Source organism: Pteropus alecto, unplaced genomic scaffold (genome assembly GCF_000325575.1).
Source record: "Pteropus alecto unplaced genomic scaffold, ASM32557v1 scaffold92, whole genome shotgun sequence".
Lineage (NCBI taxonomy): Eukaryota > Metazoa > Chordata > Mammalia > Chiroptera > Pteropodidae > Pteropus > Pteropus alecto.
In genome coordinates, this window is record NW_006432447.1 from 4,878,418 (window position 1) to 4,901,686 (window position 23,269).

The 23,269-nt window shown below is 36.4% G+C and overlaps 1 protein-coding gene, 1 long non-coding RNA gene and 1 pseudogene across 4 annotated transcripts in view; 1 reads left to right on the forward strand and 2 right to left on the reverse strand.

The window, feature by feature from the left end:
* Positions 1 to 4,097, reverse strand: part of LOC112475942 — an 11,108-nt gene extending 7,011 nt beyond the window's left edge. The window contains exon 1 of the long non-coding RNA XR_003044918.1: positions 240 to 4,097. This is a non-coding gene — a long non-coding RNA (uncharacterized LOC112475942). The remainder of the gene's footprint in view (positions 1 to 239) is intronic.
* STAG1 (stromal antigen 1) overlaps positions 1 to 23,269 on the forward strand; it is a 333,229-nt gene that overhangs the window by 628 nt on the left and 309,332 nt on the right. The window contains exon 2 of one of the 3 annotated variants that reach the window (XM_025043566.1): positions 4,106 to 4,327. The exons of the other annotated variants lie outside the window; for them this stretch is intronic. The gene's annotated coding sequence lies outside the window, so the exon portion shown is untranslated. The remainder of the gene's footprint in view (positions 1 to 4,105; positions 4,328 to 23,269) is intronic. 3 annotated transcript variants of the gene reach the window in all.
* Positions 18,145 to 19,058, reverse strand: LOC102881357 (annotated as a pseudogene).

The window sequence follows — 23,269 nt, forward strand, 5'->3', positions numbered from 1 at the left end:
CGTCCCCCCGCCCGGACTCTCGGGACTCGCTTGCGCCCGGTGGGGCCGGGCCGAGGCGGACTGGTGCGAACGCCTTCCGCCGCCCTGCGTTTCTGCGGTGTTTTAGCGGCAGCGTTGTCACATGACAACGAGCTCGCCTCAGCGGAGGGGCCTGGGGGTCGCTCAGCGTGGCGGCCGGCCCAGGCTGCTTCTTGGTGGGGTGGGGCGGGGGCTGGCGATGGGGAAAGGGGGCGTCGAACCTTGGCTTCCCGCTATCTGCGCTCTCCGCCCCCGACGGAGGCCTCCTTGTGAAACGTGTCCAGGCCCGAGCCCTGCCCCGCTAGTTTGCCAGTCCCCCGGGAAATGAGACCAATAAAAGTTGTTTTCCCTCCTTTCTCGGGGTGGGGGCGGGGTGAAAAGCTGGGAAACTGGAGTGCCTAGAGTTGGACCTGAGCCTCGATTGGAGGGTCCAAACTGGGTGCTTCTTGTGTATTGTGGGGACTGAGAAATTTTCAGGTTTTAAGATTGTCACGTCACCCCTTCTACCCACATTTGAAATGTTATCGATTCTCTTCACATTGCAGAGAATCGTGCCCCAGGCGTGTAAGTCATGGATGCGTTTGGAAGCTTATGGACTCAAAACAATGCTGTTTGTATGTGATGCTGTTTGCGTGTGTTTATAGTGAATTATTTGCTGTTAACGTTGGTGCTAAGATGATACAGTTTATTATTTCTCGTGGTTGTGACTACAAAGGGCTATATTTTGCACCTTAGCAAAGAAAAAGTCAGTGTTAAAGTATTTGAATTGGCGTAAAGTTATCTGATTTGTAACGTGGAATTTGAATATAACTCCACCCGTTAGTTTTCTGTGTGTGTTATTAAGAAAATTGCAAATTCTGTGGTGAAGCACTTAGGGAAATATACATAAGTGAAAATAAAAACGACGTGTTTATTGAATGATATATTGTACCACGTTCTCATGTTTATAACATATGAAGAGTTAAGACTCAAAAAATTTGTCCAAGGGGTGTAATATTGAAAGGTCCATAACATTGCTTACTTTAAGCTTTTGATTTTTGAGAATACTTACAACACAAATAGTTTGCTAAATTCATTAAGTTCTAGAAAACCTACAGATGTTTTGCTAATTTTTTTTACTTTTCATTCTTGAAATGTACTTTGAATTTACTCAAGTGGTCTACCAATGGTCATTTTTACAACTGTTGGATGAAAATTTCTCTATCCTTTTTAGTTTTGATGTTCTGACAAAGCTAAGGAATGTTTAAATAGATGTGAAATTTGGAAAATTATATTACTAGGATTACTTTCTTTGAAAACAGTAATACAATTACTGTTGATTTGAATGGTTCTTAATGCTTCAAGGAGACTGTTGGTGTTGGTGTAGAGGCGGGCACTGAAGTTACAAAATTTCTTAGGTTTGTGATCTTTGGGATGTCATTCTTGAGCCTTAACTTTGCTTATCACTAAAATGAAGATAATAAACGATATGATATTTAACAGATATGTGAAAAAATCCCCTTTTAATTTCTAAAATTGAAAATTTTTATGCATTTTCATAGAGTTTTAATCCTTGTCCCGTGATTTTGGATTTGTGTATCTTTATAATCAGTGCTTTGAGGAGACATGCACTCTGGGGGAAAAGATGGTAGTCTCAATTTGTGCTTTTGTGGATTATTCTGAGAATAAATTTGTTTCAAACAAACAAAAAGTCTCTTCCCCCCCTTTTTTTTCTTTTCAGATTTAGCAGCTTAAACAACACCCATTCTCAGTTTCTATAGGTCAGAAATCTGGATACTTTGTAGCCAGGTTTTCAGTTTAGCATCTCAACCAGTTTGAAATCAAGATGCGAGCAGTAGCTGCAGTTCTCATCTGAGGCTCAAGGTCTTCCACGCTCACCACTTGTTGGCAGAATTAATTTCCTTGTGGCCGTATGACTGAAGTTTTCTTGCTAGCCGTTGGCCAGGGACCGTTCTCACTTCCTTACCATGTGTCCACATTGGCAGTTCACAACATGGCTGTTTGCTTTCATCCAGGCTAGCTGGACCAGTCTCTGACTTCCTCTATCTCTGACCTCTAGACTCCCCTTTAAAACCCCTTTTAAAAGCTCATTTGATTAGGTCAGACAGCCCAAGATAATCTCCCTTTTTGGTAAACTCAACTGATTAAGGACTTTAAATACATATGCAAAAATCTGTTTGCTATTTAACAGTTCCAAGAGTTACATATCCCATTATATCTACAGAACTCACCCACACTCAAGGGGAGGGAATAATACAGGGATGGGAGTCATTGAGGGTTCTAAGAATTTTGTCTGCCATGGGGAAAAGTATTACATTTGCCTTTTTAGAATTTGGACATACAAGGAGAGCACATAGGCAGAGCAGTAATACCACTCGATAAGTTTACTTGTACTTATTTTGTTTTTCTTCACACTTTTTCCTTTCCCATATTTCTTGCTACCTCAATGTAAGTGCCTCTCTCCATAAAAGCATTTTATTGCGTTTAAAGGAAATTAAAAATAACTAAAAATAAAATGAAAAAGTTTTAAGTAAAAAGAGCAATGGAAGAGATTATGCAAGTCTTTGGTACCCATTGTTTTACCCATTTTAGAAATGAGATTGAATCTCAGAGAAGTTAAGGAATTTTAAGTGCTTAAAATCACACTCCTATTAAGTGACAGATTCAAACAATCATTACACCAGATACTGTGGTGTGATTAGTCCAGCAGCTTGTGAGGAGGAAATTTTTATGGAAAAGAATAGTTATGTGAACATAGCAGAGCAGGGATATTATTGGTGGAACAAAGAAGATAGCAGAGTTTGGTCTTAGTATGTGGGATGGTTTAATAGTCTGTTGATATAAGAAATGTCCAAACCTGTAGAGAATTTTTATGAGTTTATTTGAGTCAAACTGACAACACTGGGAGGAAGCAAGATCTCACATGCTCTGGAGAATGACAGTTGTGCGGTTTCTTTTACACATTTAGAATTAAGAGGGAAGTAAGGAAGGTGGGAGAAAGGAAGGCCAAGGTGGAGATTGGTTTACAGGATAATTAACAAGATTATGTGCTCTCTGGAGGATGGTTAGCTTCCCACAGGTCTGAAAAAGAGGCATTTCAAAGGTGTATTAACTTATACACAAAAATAATGGACAGGGCTTGAAGTTATAACTAGGGAAGTTAGAGGCTTGAGGTGTGACTACCCACCAAGATCTGCCCAGTTAGGAATTTATGATCAGATCACCCTGTGAGGTTACTTTTGGTTAGGTTATTTTGGAGCCCCCTTTTCATCCACAAGTCCAAGAAGCAAAATATTTTCAAGAGGAGGAAATTAGGACAGTTTTAGTTAAGGATATCAAGCTTTAAAGAATATAACTAGGAGTTAAAATTGTTAGATACAGCTTAATTTCTTAATACAGAAGTGGTATAGCAGGGGCTTGGTTAATCTTTGTTATCTGAATATAAAAATATAAATCTTTAGAATTTAGATGGTTCTTGGCTACTGTGTTACTGTCTAGGGAAAAGTAGGAAGGATATATCTAAAAATAGTCTTGCATAAGCTCCAGAATAAGATAATTAAAGTAAGAGTTAGGGTTGAGTCTACAGAGAAGGAGGGATCAGTTTTTTGTCATTTTGGTAGTTAAGAGGTTAGGATCCCAGCTTCCTATCTTTTAATACTGAGAGAAACCATGTCTTACTGAGAAATGTGATTCTTTTTAAGTGAGCTTTAAGTAAGTCATAGACAAGTTGGTTTTATAGAATCTTTGTAATACACCTCCATTTAATACACCTCTTAATGCCTCTCTCCTCTTCTAATCCTCTCTTTTTGCCAGTTTGTGCTTGAAGGACATTTCAAGTTCTGCCTTCTTTGTGAAATACATTGCTTTGTGCTAAGGGCTGAAATGATAAACCAGTTGCCTAAATGTCTTTTAAGGAGTTTTCTTGTAATTAGCTGTAGTAGTGGCTTTTAACTTGCTGGAAGCTCACAATTATAAAAACATTTACATTGTTACTGATTATAAACACAATGGAAATAAAAGTTTCATGAAATAACATTGAACTTTTATGTAGTGCACTCTGATATTTTCTTTTGTTTTTTTAATGAAGAATGCTGGTAGCAACTCACCTAAGTGATATGACTCAGCAACCTACAGTTGGAAAAGTGCTGAATTATCTCGGTGATCAGGAGAGTACAGAGTAAAACCATAAGAAGAAACCGTTTCACTTTCATCAGATTTGCAGATATTAAAAATTCTGAAAATCAAGTTTCGGTGAGAATGTGGAGAGTGCAAATTGACAGTCATTTTGCAAAAGAATTTGTTTTATCTGGTAAGTTGAAGTATAGGAACCTTAAGCCTAGTACTTATACTTCTGCCTACATTCCTGATGAGAGAAATTTTTATACTCGTATACCAGGATAATGTGAACAAAAACATTCCCTGTAGCCTTGTTTGCAGTAGCCAATATTTAGAAACAAAGTGTCTTTTAGTAGTAGAATGGATAAATAAATGTTGTTTTTGAAAGTTAATGTTGATTCCTAGGATAACCTCACTTAGGTTACAGTGTGTTATTCTTTTTATATTTAATAATTTGTCAGGGATTTGGGGATATTTATGAGGGATATTTATAAATATCCCTCAAAAATATCCCTCATAAATATCCCCAAATCCCTGACAAATTCTCTTTGGTCGTACTGTCAGTTTTCAGTATTAGGAATACGATGCCTCATAAACTAAGTCGAGAGGTGTTCTTGCTGTTTGTGTAATATTGATATTAATTCTTTCTTGACTATTTCCTAGAATTCACCAGTGATACCATCTGGACTTGGAATTTTGTTTGTGGGAAGGTTTTTGGTAACAAATGCAAATTCAGTTTTTTTTTTTTAGGGCTATTCAGATTTTGTTTCATCTTAAGTCAGTTTTGGTAAATTATATTAAAGAAACTTTAATCTTGTTTGTTGATGTAAGTTGTTTATGAGATTCTCTTGTTAGCCTCCTAATGTCTGTAGGATCTGTAGTGATATCTCATTTTTAATTTCTGTTTTTGTTAATGTGTTCTTTTTTCTTGACCAGTCTAATTATGGTTTATTAATTTTGATATCTTTTCAAATAATAACTGTCATTTTTCTCCATTCTTTTTTTTCTTTTCTCATTTATTTCTGTTCTTTACAATTTCTCCTACGTATTTTGCTCCTTTTCTGGCTTCTTAAAACCAGAAACCTAGTTTCTGGAACCTTGGTCATAGAGTTCAGGCAGTTATTGTTTTCCAATATAAGCATTCAGACTATATAGATTTTCCTCTAAGCATTGCTGTATTCCATGAATTTTGATATATTATGTTTTTTATTATTCAGTTTGAAATAGTTTCTAATTTGCTTTGCGATTTCTTCATTGGCAATGGATTGCTTAAAAGTGTTTAATTTTCAAATATTTGTGATTATTTTATATATCTTATTAATGTCTAAATTTCATTTTGAGGTCAGAGGATATTCTTTGTATGATTTTAATCCTCTTATGTTTATTGAACCTTGTTTTATAGTCTAGCATATGGCCTATCTTAGTAAATGTACCTTTTACACTTGAAAAGAATGTGTATTCTGCAGTTGGGTGGGGTATTCCATAAATATCAATTAGATTAAGGTGTTTTGGTAACATTTTTCAAATAATTATGTCTTTCCTTTTTGGGGGGGTGGTTTAGTTCTATCCGTTGTTGAGAGATGTTAAAATATATTACTATGACTGTGGAATTATCTATTTGTCCCTTAATTTTGTCAGATTTTGCCTAATGTATTTTGAAATTCTGTTATTAGGCACATAGAATTTATGATTGTTATGCCTTCCTGGTGAATTGACCTTGTTATCATTATGAAATGTCCTCCTTTGGTCTTTGTCTTGAAGTCTACATTATCTAGTATCAGCATAGCCACTCCAAATTTCTTTAGCTTAATGTTTCCATATTATATCTTTTTCCATCTATTGACTTAAAACTCTTTCTTTATATTTAATGTGTAAAGAAAGGTTTGAAAGGCAGCATATATTTGAGTTTTGCATTTTTATCCTTTCTGACGATATGGAATTGGAATTTCTCTTTCAGTTATAATAAACATTGGTTATGTGTTAATGTCTGTCAAGGACTGTAAAGGATCTGAGATTATACCCCACTTGCAGGCTAACAAGTTAACCTGCCACAGTTTAATGGATGCTAGTAGTAGCCATGAAACTCTTTGGTCAGAGATGAAGAACAATGCATTATTAGCAGTACCAGTAGCCATGTGATCAGCATTTGTGTGAGATCTCTTGAGTCCCAGTTTGCGCAGGTAGTTTTGAAGATGTGATAACTGCATATGCAGTGGGTTTAGTTATAGGAGTGGAATCCAGGCTTAGGAAATGTGAATTTTGATAATCGGTATTAAGTGTGCCTCCCCTTTTCTCTGAGGGAGATGCCTGATTATTTCAGGTTATCATTGTCCCTCTCATATAGAGCATTGAGAGGTAGGCTTCCTTTTTTCTCTGATAGATAGTACGAAGTAGCAAATGCATAGAAATGCTTATGACAGTGCATAACATGAAACTAAAGAATATCTTAAGCTGTATTCTAATTTAGAGCCTAAATTAACTTTGGGGAAGAAAATGCCTTACTATGTACCTTGGACTGCTAGGGATAATTAAAAAGTTCATACTTCCACAGATGAATTAAGCAGTCACGTGATAATGGTTAAGAAAGCCGTTGTCTGTTGTGTAAGAGAGTTCCTGGCACTTGCATAACACTGTGTTAAGTTCTAACTCATCTTTTTCTAAGTATGTAAATTTGGGTAAATTCTTTAACCTCCCTAAAACCTCAGTTTTGTCATCTGTAAATGGGAAAAATAAAAGCATGCCTTGTTATGGATTCTGGTAGAGATTAAAAAGGTAGCTTTTAACTATTAGACCATGAACATTGTACGTCAATCCACAGGGCATTGATCTTAAATTTAAAAGGTGAATAAAATTATAATCTAAATAAGCGATGGAGTTACTTTCTAGAAGCAAAGAATTTTAATTAATTGGTTATTATCAGCACATAGAGCTAGCAGATTAAAACTTTATTAATGAGAATGGTCAGAGGATGAGATGCTTTGGTTAATTAATTGAGAGATGAAGGTTACAGCCAGAGTTTTATGCTTATTTTTAAACATATTTTATAAGTCAGGCTCTTTTTCTTTCTTTTGAAATTAACTGCATCCTGGAAAGGCAGTGTAATGTTTTCTTGGTAGTTGAGAAAACTTGATGGTTTTATCAGGGTTATTTTTTTATTATTAGCTTTGCACATAGAATTTCGCAGAGACTAGGAATGAGTCTTTACCAAGAGAGAAACATATCTTGAAAGTTATCTCTTTGAGTAAGTTACTAGACAAAATAAGATCATAGATGACTGATTTTTCCCCCCTCATAGAAATGGGGTACAATGAACAAAACTCTGGTTAACTCAAGTTATGGATTTTTTAACTTTATAAATGTAAAGGCAGCATGGCGTTGGAGAGAGAAAACTAGTGTAGGGCCAGAAACCCAAATTTTAATTACAGCTCTAGCACTATCTACCTGTGTGTCTTTGAGTCATTACTTTTCTGGGCCTCAGTTTCTTCATTGTAAAATTAGTCTTGGACCTTGTTTCCAAGATTCCTTTAAATTTTTTAGTCCCTTTGAAGTAATTAGGAAATCGACTCTGAGGTAATGCAGAGTGTTTGATTTGAAAATCTTTAGGTTTGAAAAACCTAAGTGTGTTATCAGCAAGCTCCTTTTGCCCCTCATCTCCCAACTGGTTAAAAGAATAATTCATACTTTCCCCTAGCTGATAACTGTGGAGACCAATTACATTAATATTTAGATAGTATTTATAGTCTTTAGTGCCAGCTTTGGGTGTGTGTTTATTTGGTGAGAAAGATTAACAAGTGCTTCCATTTAATTTTATTCATTATGAATTATTCAGACATTTATTGAACATCTACAATGAGCCATACACTGCGAGTAAAAGACATTAAAGCACAATTTTGTTTTTCTGATGTACAGTGGAGGTGATTTGTGATTCAGAACTCAAGTGATACATTCTCCAAAAATTCTTTCCTGATTGCCCCTTTCTCTCTTCCTCAATCCAGGGTTGGTCTAAGTGCCCTTCCTTTGTGTTGTAGTGGCATGCTGTGCCAGGGCTTCCATGACTGATTGTGGAATTGGTGCTCTGCATACAGGTGCCTGGCCAAGAGAGTTGGTGGAGGCTGAAATCCAGATTTTGTCTGCTTGACTAAGTGTCCATTTGCTTTTTCTTATTTTTCTGATTCACCTACCCAAAATAGGCCTTTCTTCCTAATTCTTAAAAAGAGTCTGTATGTTAGCGGATGTCTACCCTGTGTGTTAGTGTTCCAATAAGAAAATTCTGTAGTGTATTTTTTTGTATTCAAGTTTTATAGTAGGTAATAAATACTTTGAGGTAGTATGTTGAAGTGAGGAAATACTTCCTGAAAGTGAATTCTTATGTAAGTTAAAGAAAAGTGAAAGCTAGGCACTAGTGGGATGATGGAGATGGGAATGGCATCAGGTGAATGCAAAGTGCAAGGTTGTGATATAGTGTTGCCGATGGGTTTTCAAACTGTGGTCCCTGCACCAGAAGTGTCAGCATTACCCAGGAACTTGTTAGAAATGCAAGTTTTAGAACCTCACCTCAGTCTGACTGAATCAGAAATTCTGGAGGTAGAGACCAGCAATTTATGTTTGAGAGATACTACTATAGCCTACTTTCTGAGGAAGCGTTAGTTCATTGTGTGTTCAGAGCATGTGGTACCTGTGAAAGAGAGATTAAATGTAGAGTTGTAAGCAGTGACCAGAGTGTTTAGTGGCCCAAACTAAAAGAGTTTGAACTTTGTCTTTAGGCAAGTGAGTGCACATTAGAATCATTTGGGAGCTTTAAAAATATACCAGTGATTGGGATCTACTCCAAACCAACTGACACCAAATCTGAGTTTTCGATGCACACTGAGGGTTGTGAACTGTATAATTGACTGATCTTGGTTAATGATTATGATATACACACTTGAGAGTGTGTCAAATACTGTGTCAAGTAGCATGATAATAATTAACACAACAATCTTATGTAGATATTCCCATTTAACAGATGAAGCAGAGAGGTGAAGTACCTTTTTCCAGTATTACCTAGCTAGGAAGTGGTGGGTTTGAATGCAGGTTTTTGTGATTCTAAAGTCTAGTCTCTTAAGCAATATATATTTTTTTAACCCAGGGGTCATGAACTTAGATGGGAAAATAATTACATCTTTATTTCACTAACCTCTAAGTGAGATTTAGCAGTTCCTTTCATTTTTGAACGTAGGCAACAAATCACAGTTGTATTAACAACTGTGACTTTGTTATCAATAGAAATCAGAAATATTTCCATATTAAATTACAGGTGTTGCAAATATCTCAAAATGTTTTTATCCTAATCCTTGTTTTAAAATTAGGCTGTTAGACCCACCTCTGGATCTTTAAATCAGTATATTAAAGACATATGTGTATCACTAATCATAAACATGCTTTTTTTAAGTATATTGATAATTTTATGTGAATATAATTAATAATTCCTTTTCTAAGCATGGTACCATTTGCTGAGGGAGAGAGTTTAATAGGGTAGGGTAGACAGGGAATAAAAAAATCCACTTGGTTATCTCTCAGAATAGAGATCCTTATAAAAGAGACAATCTTTCTTTCATTCTGTGGTCCTCTTTTATTTGACTTGTTAATAGGACTGAAACCCATGTTTTTTGTTACATGTCAAAAGTATTAGATTGCAAAGTACTTTGTGCTTAGAGTGCTTTTTTCTAAGCACTTCCAAAAAAGTTAGAGAAGATGATGATATGCATTATGTTACCAGGCATTCTAACTATCCTGTAATCTGATAACAATGCTGTGTAATAGAACTTTGTGCAATGATGAAAATGTTTTGTATTTGTGTTGTCTGGCGTGGTAGCTATTAACCACAATGGTACAAAGAAACAAGGTAATATAATAGTAGTTAACAGTAGTACAACAACATTATAGTTAACAGTACTTTTTACATGCCAGGTACTGTTCTTAGCATTTTACGTGTTTTAATTTAGGTAATCCTTACAAGGTCACTGTGAAGTGGGTATTATTGTTAAGTCTCAGTTTACAGATGAGGAAGCAGGCAGAGAAGTTAAGAGATTTTTCCAAAGGTCACATAGCTACTAATTACCAGAATAGGATTCAGATCCTAGCTTCCTTTATGTTCCCTTTATAATGTATAATGTATGCCTTTATCACTTTCCTCAGACCCTCAAATGTATATACAGAATGCTGTCAGAAACAGTATACTAAAAGGAATTTAAGAAAAATCATTTTGCTTTAATTTTTAACTCAAAGTTGTGTAGACTTTTAGTTTATAGTTCTTTGCCTTTTGTTAGCATTTGAGTTAGCATGGACTTTACTGTTTTATTTCCTGTTAAGTAAACTTGTATTAGATGTAGTAGGTATTTTTACTAACCAACACTGATGTTTATTAAACAGTAACTTAGATCCCTCCCCCCAAGGTTAATTTAAATCTGAGTTCAGAAATTGAATATTAATGCAGGTATACTTTGTTTTATTGCATTTAGCTTTATTGAGCTATGCAGTATTGTGCTTTATGCAAGTTGAAAGATTGTGGCACCCCAGCGCCAAGTAAGTTTATTGGCATCATTTTTCCAACAGCACTTGCTCAGTTCATGTCTCTTGTGTTACATTTTGGTAATTCTCGCAATATTTTAAATCTTTTCACTATTATAATGTTTGTTGTTATGATCTATGATCAGTGAACTTTGATGTTACTATTGTTATTGTTTTGAGCACCACGAATTGCACCCATATAAGATGGCAAACTCAATCTATAAGTGTTACGTGTGTTCTGACTGCTTCACCACCAGCTGTTCCCCTTCTTTCTTCCTTTCCTTGGGCCTCTCTATTCCCTGAGACACAATAGTATTGAAATTAGGCTGGTTAATAACCCAACAGTGGCCTCTTAAGTGTTCAAGTGAAAGTCAGTGTCATGTGTCTCTCACTTTAAATCAAAACTAGAAATGATTAAGCTTAATGAGGAGGGCATGTCAAAAGCTGAGAAAGGCTGAAAGCTAGGTCTCTTGTACTAGTTAGCCAAGTTGTGCATGCAAAGGAAAAATTCTTGAAGGAAATTAAAAGTGCTACTTCAGTGAACACACAACCGATAAAGCGAAACAGCCTTACTGCTCATAAGGAGAAAGTTTTAGTGCTCTGGATAGATCAGACCAGCCACAGCATTCTCTTAAGCCAAAAACTAATCCAGAGCAAGGCCTTAACTCTTTTTAGTTCTGTGAAGGCTGAGAGATATGAGGAAGCTGCAGAAGAAAAAATTGAACTCACAGAGGTTGGCTCATGAGGTTTAAGGAAAGAAGCTGTTTCTCTCTATAACGTGAAAGTCTGATACAGAAACTGCAGCAGGTTATCCAGAAGATCTAGTGAAGATAATTAATGAAGGTGGCTACACTAAACAACAGATTTTCAATGTAGACAAAACAGCCTTACATTGGAAGATGCCATCTAGGACTTTTATAGCTAGAGAGAAACCAATGCCTGGCTTCAAAGCTTCAAAGGACAGGCTGATTCTCTTGTTAGGAGCTAGTACAGTTGGTGACTTTTAAGTTGAAGCCAATGCTCATTCATTCTGAAAATCTTAGGGCCCTTAAGCATTATGCTATATGTACTCTGCTTGTGTTCTATATATGAAATAACAAAGCCTGGATGACAGCACATCTGTTTACACCATGATTTATTGAGTATTTTAAGCCCACTGTTGAGACCTGCTGCCCAGGAAAAAAGGATTCCTTTCAAAATATTACTGATCATTAACAATGGACCTGGTCACCTGAGTTCTGATGGAGATGTATAACAAGATTAATGTTGTTTTCATGCCCTGTAACAACATCTGTTCTATAGCTGGTGTATCAAGGAGTAATTTTAACTTTTAGGTCTTATCATTTAAGAAATACATTTTGTAAGGCTATAGCTGCCATAGAGAGTGATTACTCTGATGAATCTGGGCAAAGTAAATTGAAAATCTTCTGGAAAGGACTCACCATTCTAGATGCTATTAAGAACATTTTTGATTCATGGTAAGAGGTCAAAATACCAACTTTAACAGGAGTTTGAAGGGAGTCGATTCCAACCTTCATGGATGACTTTGAGGATTCAAGACTTCAGTGAGGGAAATAACTGTAGATGTGGTGGAAATAGCAAGAGAACTAGAATTAGAAGTGGAGCCTGAAAATGAATTGCTGCAATCTCATGATAAAACTTTAACAGATGAGGAGTTGCTTCTTATGGATGAGCAAAAAAATAGTGGTTTCGTGAGATGGAGTCTACTGATGAAGATGCTATGAAGATTGTTGAAATGACAACAAAGCTTTTAGAGTATTACCTAGAGTAGTTGATAAAGCAGTAGCAGGGTTTGAGAGAATTGACTGCAATTTTGAAATTTCTAATGTGGGTAAAATGTTACCAAACATCATGGCATTCTGTAGAGAAATTGTTTGTGAAAGGAAGAGTCAATCAATGTGGCAAACTTCATTGTTGTCTTATATTTAAGGAATTGCTGTAGCCACCCTAAACTCAGCAACCGCTGCCCTTTTCAGTCAGCAGCCATCAACATCAAAGCAAGACCCTCCACCAGCAAAAAGATTATGACTCTCTAAAGGCTCAGATGATGGTTAGCAGTTTTTAAATTAAGATATGTACATAGTGCCAAGATTTAGACATAATCATATTGTACACTTAATAGGCTACAGTATGACATAAACAACCTTTATGTGTACTGGGAAACTGAAAATTTCATGTGGCTCACTTTATCGTGGTGATGTGGAACTGAACCTGCAGTATCTATGAGGTATGCCTGTATGGTTATTTTGTTTACTAAAACTAATTGAAATGTAATTCTGTGGTCATTTTTGATGAATTGGCTTTATTTAGTGCATATTTGGCTTTCCTTAGTCGATATATATGAACAACTAATCTATGTTACACCCGGTATGTTATGTTCCTAGAGGCCCAAAAGGGAAAGGTATCTCTTAGGTACAGAGTTCCATTTACCATATTTAGGACAAGCTAGTAATAGAGTAAGATGAAAAGGGGCAAGAAGAACTGTCATTTTTCAGTTGCTGTTATGGGCATTGTGCTTGGTGCTTTACATACTTAGTCATCATTTATCGAATACAGGCAGTTTATCAGGCCCTTCCAGTTCTTTAGATTCATTACACGTGTCATTTAATCTGCACCTAACCCTTCAGAGAACATGATGACGGCAAAGATATTTTACTGGTGAGGGCTTTGTTAGGCTCTGCCTGTTCCCTCCACTCTCCTCTGTTTCAAGGGAAAATGATCATAAATGTAGTTGGGGAATCAGATGGGAGTGGTGCTGAGGTTATCATTGATGTCAACTGATTTAGTATTTAAGGTCCTCCAGTTATAAATTTGTTTATTTCATTTTGGCTAGATCTTGGAGATAAGGCAGACAAGTTATTTGTCCCCATGTGAGAGAACAGTAATCAGGTAAATGATCATGTACTATGGTAAATGCTATAAGGAGGATAAATGTGGGATACTATGAAGGCTAATAATGAGATACACACATTAAATAGGGAAACTGAGGAAAGGCATCTTTGAAGATGTGAGGTTTAAGCTGAGATAGGCATAGAAACTGGACAGGAATGGTCCAGGCACAGGAAGAACAAAGGCAGAATTTCGATAGCAGAAATGGTTGTGGTATTGTAGGAACTGAGAGATGGTCATAGTGACTGGAGGGAGCATAATCCACGGAGAATGTTGTGGCATCACATGAGGTTAGAGAGGTAGGCCAGAGTCTGAATTGTATAAGTTATATTAGGTTAGTAAGGATTCTAAGGAATGCAAATTTTATAAGTAAAATAAGAAATCATTGGAAAGGGTTATGCTGTAGAACATTTTAAAAACATTGTTCTAGCTCAGTGGTTCTCAACTGCAGGTGATCTCACCCCCGCCCCCCCGCCCCGAGGACATTTGGTAATATCCACAGACATTTTTCATTGTCACAACTGGGAGTGATGATGTATGTTGCTGGCATTAGTGGATATAGGCCAGGGATGCTGCTAAACATTCTACAATGCTCAGGTCAGCCCCCTATAACAAAGAATTATTAGCCCAAAATGTCATTAGTGCCAAGGTTGATAACTTCTGCTCTGGCTGCTGTGAATATTGGATTGTGGTACGGGTGGAATGAGAGAGGGGAGGGATAGGTTTTTGCAATGTCCAGGTGATAGTTTCTTGGGTTATGTTGTAATAGAGGTAAAAATGAGAAATGTGATTCTGTTTGTGTTTTGGAGTTAGACAGTGAGTAAAAGGGATGAGTTAGGGATGATCTCCAGGTTTCTAACTTTAATTGAGTGAATGAACTTGTGGGCCCACCCAAACCACTTCCAGATTTTCCATACAAACAAGCTGTCTTGGCTCATGCTGAGGACTTTCCTAAAATTTCTCAAAGGTTCACAAAACCCAAACAAGTAGCATCTGGCCTTGGTGTGCCCCATACTAATTGCTGAGCAGCCCCAAGGCCAGCACTAGAGGCAGCCAGCCTTGGTTCTCAGATTGGCCTTATGAGACGCCTGCAAGTCCAGCGCAGGTGGTGGTTATCTTCAGATTACTTGGTGGCGCATGCCAGGTAGTCTTGGGCAGGGCATAGGCTGAGGCTGAACTTGATTTGTGGCAGGACCCCTCCCAGGAGGCCCTCAGGGCCTGACCTAGCCAGAATACCATCCAGGGCACATTAGAAGACAACACACCAAAGGACAAATTGAGCAGTCACCAGAGCCCTGCTAAAGCGATTCCTACTCTGTATGGTCAACCTCTCCACAACAGCTTCTTCATTGGAGTCATTGGGCAGTCCTCAACCAGTCAACCCATGAGTCAGTCTCACCCATTGATGTGCAAACAGCAACCAAGTCTCAACTACAACAAGAGGGCACACAACCCATACAAGGGACACACTTGGAGCACCCAACTCAGGTGACCAGGGAGACTATGCCACTAGACCCCACAGGACACCTACTATATAAGGCCACTCTACTAAGACTTGAAGAGATAGTAGCCCTGCCTAATACATAGAAGTAAACACAGGGAAGCAGCCAAAATGGGAAGACAAACATGTCTCACATGAAAGAACAGAACAAAGCTCCAGAAAAAGAATTGAACAGAATGGAAACAAGAAAGCTACCAAATGCAGAAGTCAAAACAGTGGTTATAAGGATGCTCAATGAACTTAAGGGAAGAGTAGAACTTTAATGAGACAGAAGACATAAAAGTGGAGATAGAAAACAAAGAAGAACCAGTCAGAAATGAAGAATACAATAACTTAAACAAAGAAAAATACATTAGAGGGAATCAACAGTGAAAGAGATGAAGCAGAGGATCGAATCAGCGATTTAGAAGATAAGGTAGCAGAAAACACCCAATCAGAACAACAAGAAAAAAGGAATCCAAAAAAATGAGGATAGTTTAAGGGGCCTCGGGACAACATCAAGCGTGCCAACATTCTCATCATAGGAATACCAGAAGCAGAAGAGAGAGAACAAGGAATTGAAAACCTATTTGAAGAAATACTGATGGAAAACTTCCCTGACCTGGTGAAGGAAATAGACATACAAGCCCAGGAAATGCAGAGTCCCAAACGAGATGAACCCAAAGAGTCTCACACCAAGACTCATCATAATTAAAATGCCCAAGGTTAAAGACAAAGAAATGATTCTAAAAGCATCAAGAGAAATGCATCTGATTACCTACAAAAGGGCTGCCATTAGACTGTTAGCTGATTTTTCAACAGAAACTTTTCAGGTCAGAAGGGATTGGCACAAAACAGTCAAAGTGATGAAAAGCAAGGACCTACAACCAAGATTACCCAGGCAAAGTTATCATTTAAAGTCAAAGGACAGATAAAGAGCTTCTCAGACAAGAAAAGGCTACAGAAATTCATCAACACCAACCCAGTATTACAAAAAATGTTACAGGGACTTCTTTAAGAAGAAGAAAAAAAATATATATGAATAATAAAATGGCAATAACCACATATCTATCAATAGTTACCTTAAATATAAATGGATTAGATGTCCCAATTAAAAGATAAGGTGGCTGAATGGACAAGAAAACAAGACCCTTGCATATGCTTTCTACAAGAGAATCACTTCAGATTGAAAGACAGACTGAAAGTAAGTGGATAGAAAAAGGTATTTCATGAAAATGGAAACAAAGTAGAAGATGGGGTAGCAATATTTTTCCCAGCCAAAATAGACTTTAAAACAAAGGTTATAACAAGAAACTAAGAAAGACCCAGTAATCACACTTCTGTATATTTATCTGAGAAAACCCAAAACACTTCCTCAAAGGGGCATGTGTATCTATATGTTCATTGTGGCATTATATACAGTAGCCAAGATATAGAGGCACCCTGAGTGCCCATCAATGGATGAATTGATAAAGAAGAGGTGTTAGACATATACTCAGCCATTAAAATAATAATGAAATTTTGCCATCTGCAACAGCATGGATGGACGGACCTAGAGGGTATTGTGTTTAGTGGAGTTGTAAGAAAGAAAAATGCCATGTGACTTCGCTTACATGTAGACTCTAAAGCAGCAGTCCCCAACCTTTTTGGTATCAGGGACTGGTGCTCCTATGAGAATCTAATGCCTGATGATCTGAGGAGGCCATTATGCTAGCATTGGGGTGTGGCTGCAAATACAGTTGAAGCTTCGTTTGGTAGCCCACCACTCACCTGCTGTGTGGCCCAGTTCCTAATAGGCCACGGACCCTATATAGGTCTGCAGCCTGGAGTTTGGGGGCCCCTGAATTCTAAAGAACAAAATAAAAAGAAACTCATGGATACAGAGGGGTGAAAAGGGGGAAGGGATTAAGATGTACAAATTAGTATTTACAAAATAGTCATGGGGATGCAAAGTATAGTATAAGGAATTAAAAAGTTGAGTAAATGGTGGTGCATTCTAAGATGGGAAAGACCGAAGGGAAGAAAACTAAGAATGAAGGGTTCTGATTTTTAAAATCTTAATTCATGGAACCTGAGTTACCATTAATAGAAGACAACACCATTTTATGTACATTAGAAGGAAACATATACCATATACCTGTACAGCCTGTAATTGGTTGCACCAGCCACTCATTGCTTTGACATCTTTTATCTATTCCCAGAGATTTGGCAATTTTTTTTGTCTTTATTTGCATTGCTTGGCATGTGATAGACTGTCCTTTTGCATTGTCAGTAACAAAACAATACAGCTTCATCTACTTGTAGTTCTCATATCTCTAAGTCACTTTATTGTTGCTTTTTAAGAAAACATGGAATTGGGATCATTATGAGCAGAAACAAATATTTGATTTGCTAATCTCAATACCTTTGTGCATGGTAATATTTTATTTCAGTGCCAAATTATAGAGCATTTTAAGAGACATTTTAAAGGTAAACTCAACATGCATGAAGCTAATAATGCAAATTACTCAATTGATACAAGGTGAACAACTGTGACTGAATTATTGGATGAACAATGGCAGCTATATTTAATTACTGTCTGTCCAGCACAATTATAAAATGCTATGGATTGTGAGATGCATCTCTATCTCAAAAATGTTAAGGGGAGAAATGTTAAAATAAGTACATGTTAGAATAAGTGAACTACAGTAGATGGTGAGAAGCTTCCTATACCAGCCCATTTAACATATGATATGGGTAGAAGTGTATGAATAGCACTACTGATAGTCTGGTGTTAATATGAATGGTTTCTGTGTTACAGAAGCTCACCTTTTGAAGGAAATCACTGGTAGGTGAAACTTTATATTTGCTTTGGGATGTTCAGATGGTAGAATTTGTTGAAAGAATAGCTAAAGAGGGCAGCAAGTAAATAGTTCTTAGGTAATATGTGTAAGACAAGTGATGAAATTAAAGTGATGAAACTGGTATATGTATTTTGATAGTATAGGTCAATACTAGCAGCATGTTTAGTAAAGTTAAGGCAAATATATCTTAATTTTGGAGAACGTAGCAGCCAGTTTTTCACATTGTACTATAAAAGTTGTAGTTTAATTTACATAGCTTTGGAAAACAGTTTACTAATAGTTTTGTTGCATATATTAAAAAGTAAGAAACCATTACTTTTTTTTTAAACATCACAAATAGGTTTTGTTTGTCACCGTGAAAAGTCTGTTAAACAAAACAGATTCTTGGACTGGGGGCTCATATCCATCAGCTTGTTCAACTTTAGCACCTGTCTTGTCCCCAGTGGCTTTTCCAGAACTGCTACCTTCACCATGAAGCTCCATGAGTTTTCCCATCTCAGACTTGGGCTTCTTCAGCATTTTGACTTTTCTAACAAAGACATCATGGAGAGAATAAATTGATTGGCAAGACTTTTCTATGCCTTTTCCATTGCTATCTGGAATCAGTTTATTGACCACTTCTTTCAAGTCATTTGTCTGCACTTCTTGGGTCACAATTTCTATAATCTTCTTCCGGATTTGGCGGACCTGTTGATGCTGAGCATAAGAGGTCTTCCAAATCTGATTGTTGCATTTTTTAGTAAAACCAACACAGAATAGATGAAGCAAAGAATCATCGGTGGTCTTGACATCAACATGAGCTTCAATCATGGTCTGCTATTTTTTGGCCATGGAGCACATTTTGTCATGGGTAAGATCCATGCCATGAAAATTAGGCAGTTTTTACCTTGAACATCCTTAGTAATTAGCTTGAATTTTCTAAATGCAACTTCATGCTGCAGATCACCCAGACCCACTTCAAAAACACGACCCTTGAGACATTCAGATGCGATTTTGGTTCCTTGAGTTCTTGAGTTTCTTATATTGAACATATCTGATGCTTTCACATCATACCAATTTTTCTTAGAAAATGGGTCAACCTCTTTCTTCTTGGCTCCTTTTTTGCCTCCTTTCGTAAAGTGCTTGTTCTTGCTGACTACCATGCTGCCGCTCAGAGAGCCAAAAGGGCAGAAACCATTACTTAAAACAAACATACTGAAATTTTGTTAACCAAAACAAAATTCCTGCATGTATAAATGGTGCGTGCATGTGTATGTATGTGAATATAGTTTCTTTGACATATAGATACCCTTCTATGACTTTATTTTACTTGTTTGGCACTTAATTAAATACTTTTATTGTGATAAACCATAATAATTCTGGTGCGGTTTTCTTTCCTATTATTTTCAGAGCAAGGACATGTTGCTTTTGTGTGTTCTATAGCAGCAGAGGACAGTGCTGAGCAAGATAACAGACAGTCAACAAATAGTACTTAAATTCAACTAAATCAAATAAGGTTTGTGCTATAGACTGTGCTTGATTATTATACTTTAATCCCATTTACTAGAGATTATAGCTTCAGATATGCTGACATCATTCTTTCCTGAGATTAATTCCTTTATTGTCCTATTTTTTCCTAAACTTTTTCAGCCACCTTTTTTCTTCATACTTCATTACTTCATTCATTCATTACATATTGTTCCTGATCAGTTTCATTTTAAAGTCGAGCTAGACAGAACTTGGAAATAGGAAATAATTCTTTTATTCTATGGTCTCACTTTAAACACACACATCATTAAAATTCTTATCTTTTAAAGGGTGGTATGTTGATGTGTGGAATGACTGATTTTCTTAAGATTTTTCGTAATGATTCACTAAGGAATTTGGAAGCTTCCTCACTTGATTCAAAATATTATTGGAAAAAATACTGGATTTACATAGAAGTGTTGAGGAACATAGATTTGCAATTATAATACTTTAAACATTTGACCTTTTTCATTTGGAAGCTTGCTAGTTCCCTTATAAAAGGAATTTGAAGTTTTAGAAAGGGACATTTCATTTTCTAAAATAATAAGAAATGGCACTTTGCCATTAAAGGCCTGTAAATGAATTTTTACATATGTTCTTAAAGTTTTTGATTTTTTTTTTTAACATAGACACTGACAGTTTCTTTTCAATATTATAGAGCCCTTTAGTCCTTTGATTCATTTTTTGTCTCCCTCCTTCCTTCATTTTCTTATCTAGACTGGAATCTTATTTAACTTTTGAAATATGTTGAGCTGCTTTCCACTTTAATTTCTTAAATGTATCTGTTTAACCAGTATCCAAACACAGATCAGTTAATCTCTGATTTTTATGTACCTGGCACTGAGCTACTTAGCACATCTGGAGAAATCAGAACTTTGCAGACTGGAGTCACTAAACAACCCTGCTCTCCAGTCTTAATTGGACCCTCAGCATTACCCAGCAATCCTTCTTTGTTCCTAGGTAGTTCTTTCTTATTTCTCATAGCATTTATTTAAAATTTTTCCCTATAGCCTCCTTACTTCATCACTTCTCCTCTTTCTCAGTAGCTGACCATATATATTCATTGAGAAACTTGGATTTAATTATTATTTCTTGAAGATATTGAAATGATTGAAACGAAGTTAGATAGAGATTACCCTTACATTTTGCTATGCAAGATAGAAATTTTAGAGCAAAACTTGAAAGATGGGTCTTTGTGATCATTTTGGTCGAACCTGCTGTGAGCTCATTTTAGCATAAAATCACCTGATTTTCAGTTTAGTTATATTCTTGGAATATTTTTCTGGTTTAAAGTATGATTCAAGGAAGCTCTGTGTTGTGTAAAAGGTTCCAAATAAATATCTTAAGCTGACTTTTTTATCGCAGTTAACATTGATGATACATGAAGTACTCATAAACTTGATGAATTTTTATCCATGTAACCTCCTTCCAGATCAAATACAGAACTTTTCTAGCACCCCAAAAGGTTCTCTATATCTCTTTTCAATGATCTCTTCTTATTCCAACTTTTTTAAAAATCAGTTAATTTTGTACTTTGGCTGCTTTTGCTTCACATGCTGTTTGTGAGATGCATCCATATTGTGGCTTGTATCAACAGTTCTTTTTTTTTTTATTGCTGTGTAGTGTTCTGTATGAATATACCAAACTGTATTTTATTAATCTGTTTTGTGCGTGGACATTTGGGTTATTTTCAGTTTTTGGCTATTATGATAAAGCTGCTGTGAACATTCTTGTATAAGTTTCTTGGTGAACTTAAGCCCTCATTTCTTTTAAATACATATGCCTAGACTGGAATTGCTGGCTCGTAGTATCCATCTTAATACCGCTTTTGTAATGGAAACAAAACATTAACTTCACCCCTACTTATCTATTAGCAATTTCATTCCTTCTGATAATGAATACAAAAAGCATTAGGTTTTCTAATAAGATTCTAAAACAAGGGACCTCTTTGCTTTCATTTACATGTAAAATTAAAACTCTTACTCGGTTCCAAATTAAACTATTTGGTTCTGTTAGTACTTCTTCAGTATTGTGTATAAATCTTATATTTTCTCCTTTATTCAAAAATTAGTATTTTCCTCTATTATAGTTTGTCCCAATTTCCTGTAAGATTATCTTTCTTATTTATTAGAGGATTTCTCTGACTGCTCATAAGACTGCCAAAATAATTATTGGTTTTCCTGGCAGAAACATAGGCTTTCTTGGTTTTATTGGTTTGGCCTTTTAGACTCTTGTAGTGTCTGAAGTAGAAGGAACCGCTACTGTATTTGGAAACCAAAGACCTGGATTCTAACCCAGATTAGCCTGTTTATTAGCGGCATGTACTTTTGTAAATTACTTTTATCTCACTGCCTTACTTGTATTGGGAATAAGCATGAATGTCCTGGGAATAAGCATGAATATCCTGGTAATCCCAGAGGATGTTGGCTGGTAAATGAGCCACTGTAATAGTGCTCTATAAACTGTGAAGTAAGAATATAAGCAGTTGTCTTTTTGGGAGTACATTTTCAGATTTCTAAGCAGCATTCATCTGGCCTATAAAAGAAACAAAATACAAGTTGCAATTTTTGGAGGCATGCAGCAGAACAGAGGAGTGTCTCTAGGGAAGGCTGGCTGCCTGATGAGTCAGGTCTAAAGTGTGGCAGGAACTGATGAGCTATGTACCAGACTCTGGTTCTCAGAATTGGTATGTTCGGAAGTTCAACTTTTTATTTACATCTAGGAATGTTTTAGGTTTCAGGTGATTTCTAGTCTGAGGTATAAATCAGGATGTTAGATTATTGATATACATTGAGAAATGTCATCGTCAAATGAAAGGACCGCCTGTGCTTACCAGTCGGTGCATTGTCCTCCAATGGAAAGATCTGTATCAGAAACAGATTATAATCTGAAGATTGACCAGTAAAGCTGGAATCATTCCAAAGTGAGTTGGATCATTTTAGCATCAGTATTATTGAGCTGCCATAACCTAATTAATCTGTCTGCACTACAGCTGATCTGGGTCAAGACACTATCCAGGGACAGTGTTGGAGACAAACTGCCGAATTTAATTTGTTTGAACACTCCTCACTATTCATTTAATTCAGTTTCAGCTTTCATATAGTCATGGACAAGATCTGGGTCCTGCTTCTGATACCACCTTGTTTGGATTTTGTGTATTTACTTTCTTCATTTTACATTAGAGTTATTTGTTTGATTTCTTCTAATTCTCAGCATAACTTTACCTTGGTATTAAAGGAACCTTTTCTTTGTCCCATATATTGCTTCACTAGTGGATTGAATTTGTCTTTGCAAGGTTGAGTGAGATATATATTGCTTCTAGTGCTTCTAGTTCTCTTATTTCTGGATGTAGAAAGAATATGGATTTTGCAGTCAAGCCTGGATTTCATTACTGGCTTTGCCATCTATTTAGCTAAGACTTTAGTCGAGTTACTTCTTTGAGATCCATCTATCCATTCATCATCCATCATCCCAGAGGCACTATTGTCCTCCTGTTCCTACTTGCTTCCTTTTCTTCATAGTTATGTTGAGGTATAATTTATGTAACATAAAATGCTCTCGTTTTTAAGTGTATCAATTCAGTGACTTTTTAAAGTTAGTTTTCAAAACTGTGCAGCCATCACCATAATCTAATTTTAGAATATTTTCATCACGCCAGAAAGAAATTCCTTGACTATTTACCATCATTTCCATTCCTAATTAGGCAGCTACTAATTTGTATTCTGTATCCATAAATTTGTCGTTTTTGGACACTTCATATAAATGGAATCATATGATATGCAGTCTTTTGTTTTGGGCTTCTTTTATTTAACAGTGTTTTTGAGGATGATTCACATTGTATCATGTT